Source organism: Suricata suricatta, chromosome 8 (assembly GCF_006229205.1).
Source record: "Suricata suricatta isolate VVHF042 chromosome 8, meerkat_22Aug2017_6uvM2_HiC, whole genome shotgun sequence".
Lineage (NCBI taxonomy): Eukaryota > Metazoa > Chordata > Mammalia > Carnivora > Herpestidae > Suricata > Suricata suricatta.
The window spans coordinates 132,553,927-132,556,919 of record NC_043707.1 but is presented as its reverse complement, the minus strand read 5'-3'; positions in this window follow the sequence as shown (position 1 = coordinate 132,556,919).

Sequence of the window (2,993 nt, the reverse complement as noted above, 5' to 3'; positions counted from 1 at the left end):
TGTTAATGTGATGGATCACACTGATGGATTTGCAAACATTGAACCAGCCCTGTAACCCAGGAATGAATCCCACTTGATCATGATGGATAATTCTTTTTATATGCTGTTGAATTCGATGAGATCAGCTTTTTGTCTTTGGTGTTCTGGATTTCATGCACTGTATCTAGGAATAGACTTCTTTTTCTTTATACTGCTTGGGATTTATTTGGCTTCCTGAATCTGAGGATTGGTCTCTTTCACCAGTTCTGGAAAAATTGTAGTCTTTATCTCTTGGATAAAAATTTCAAAATGTTCTATTTGCTTCTATTTAAAAAAAATTTCCACCAGTAGCTTTACCTAAGTATTTGATTCCTTTATGTTTTTATTCATTTCTAACATCTTATTTTCGAACCATTTTCAGACTGTTCTATTACCCGAAGTTTCCAGGGTTCTAAAACTCCTGATTATGATGGATTTTTGACCCTGAATCTCAGCAGAACATATTAAAACAAGTGTTATAATTTTGGTTTGTGGGCTCCTCTTCACCAAGGCTTTATTTGTGGGAATGTATTATAGCTTGCATTCCTGGATCATCCCCCAAGGTCAGCCTGATGATTTGTCTTTTCTAAGTGTCCCAGGAATGTCACCAGCATGACACCAATTGTAATTTTGTAATTTCCCATCTTGGAATTTTCTAGACCACATGTGAATATAAAATAGGCCCCAACCCTACCCAAGGAACAAGCTAGAGGGTTGAATGTATGAGGGGTGAAAAATTTTTTTCCTACCAAGAACCATTCTGCACTGGCAGGTGGGCTTCTAGAATCCACCCTTTCACGGAAGGTAAGATCTTGAAGACCCCGCTTTATGTATATATGTTATTAATCCCAGTGCCCTGTCTTTTGCCAACTAGTTTCCTACTCATCCCCCATGTGGATCTTGAAACCCAGGCTGCTAGGTAACAGGGCTTGTAATGACCTCTGCCCTACATCTTGCTTCACCCTGGAAGCCAGTATGTTACTGCATTTTCTTACCAACCGCGTCTCAAACTCCATTTTATTCCAGCATATAAATATTGCTTTTTTTTGCCCCTCATGGGCTCAGCTATGCATACCTATTATAGTTTTCCAGCATTCCTAAGTTTGTTATTAGGTATTTGTACAAGAATTGGAAGTTGGAGAAGTGTCAATTTTTGTGCAGTAATCTTGTGCCTTCCCATTTTGTTGAACTTTTCAAATAAATTTATTGGTGCAGTCTCTTGGGCTTTCTATGTAGACAATCGTATCATCTACATTATTAACTTCAAATGTTTATATCTCTTATTCTTATTCTTATTCTTCTTTAGTACCCTTAGTGTAACATTGAATAATAGCAAAATAGTAGACATCTTATAGCCCACCGCCTATAGTGCTGCTGTTGATTTCCTATTAATGATGATATTTGCTGTAGGTTTCTGGAACATGCCCTTTATTAACAAAATTTCTCTGAACTTATAATACTTAACATTTATTAAATACCTCTAGTGATGTTAAATGATTTCACTAATGTTATTGTAAACCAGAATTTTTACATTAGGTATAACATATGTAACATGGAAATGTAACCAATGGTGGGGCATGGAGGCTCAGTTTGTTAAGCGTCCAACTTCAGCTCATGTCAGCACTGGGCTCTGTGCTGACAGCTCAGAACCTGGAGCCTGCTTCGGATTCTGTGTCTCCCTCTCTCTCTCTGCCTGTCCCTCACTTGTGCTCTCTGTCTCTCAAAAATAAACATTAAAAAATCTTAAAAAAAAGAAATGCAAACAATGACACTATGGAGATTCCCACAGAGATATCATGGACTGGATATATTCTAAGGATTTTAGACCACTGCTGAGTCTACTTCCCCAAAGCTTGCAAGAATTTTCAGGGCTTTTAGTTGCCTATACCACTGTCCCCTGGGGAAATCCAATCCTGACCCACACAGTTTCATATTAAACTTACATCTATCACTGGTAAAGAGCTTACTTATGAGAAAGTTCATTTATTCCCCTCGTGAACAGCCTTGCAGCTCAGTCTTTACAACCCTCCCACCCCATGTGATGAGAAAATGCACTAAGTTAAGTGTTCATTGTCAGGTCCTGTGCTCTCAAATGCAAAAGGATTTCTGCAGAGATAATGGAGATGAATTGTATCTGTGTCGGTCAGTGTGACTCTTCCTTGGGCACCTGTCTATCTGTAGGGATTCAGAACAGATGTGCCACTGGTGCAAGCAGATTATTTTGAGCTGAAATCAATCAAACTTCTAGGGAGGCTCAAAAGATTTGGGAAGAAACATTGATCTGCCTCCTAACTGCCTAAAAGAATTCAGATAGAAGACCTGCTCCAGAAAGAGAGCTAATACACTGTAATATGAACCTGGGATAGTGAAGAGGGAGGCATTTAGCAAAATCTGATTGTTAAAATTCTCTCTATGTCCCATTGTTTCTGTGTGGACTGACAAACATTTATTTACCAAACATTTACTCTTTTTCATCATCCTGTGAATCATTCCCTTCCCTCTGAAGCACCAGACTCTTATTCTCTTCTCCTTAATTCAAAATGGCACATATACTTCATTTTGCCTTTCTCTCTTTGAGCCTCTTGTGCATGTGGGTTCTGTATACTCAAAATTAAATTTGTTTTTCTCCAGTTAACTGATCTCATGTCAATTTAATTCTCGGGTCAGCCGGAAAAAGCTTGAAAGGTAGAGGAAACTATTTCCACCCCAACATCTCCAGATGTTTTAGGTTGGGTCCCCTAGACATAGAGCCTGACATGGGGAATGCAGGCTCATGGGATTGATGGAGGGCAGGCTCAAGGAGAAGAGTGTGATGGACACAAGACAGGGCAGGAGAAGGAGCCAAGTAAGAACATGGTCCCAGCTGAAGCCGGCTTCTGTCTGACCACACGGAAGGGGTTGGGGGGGGGGTGCTCTGGAATGTGGAATTTGCCACAGCGTGCATCCCACCTGGAGGCCAGGGGGCTGCCTTTTCT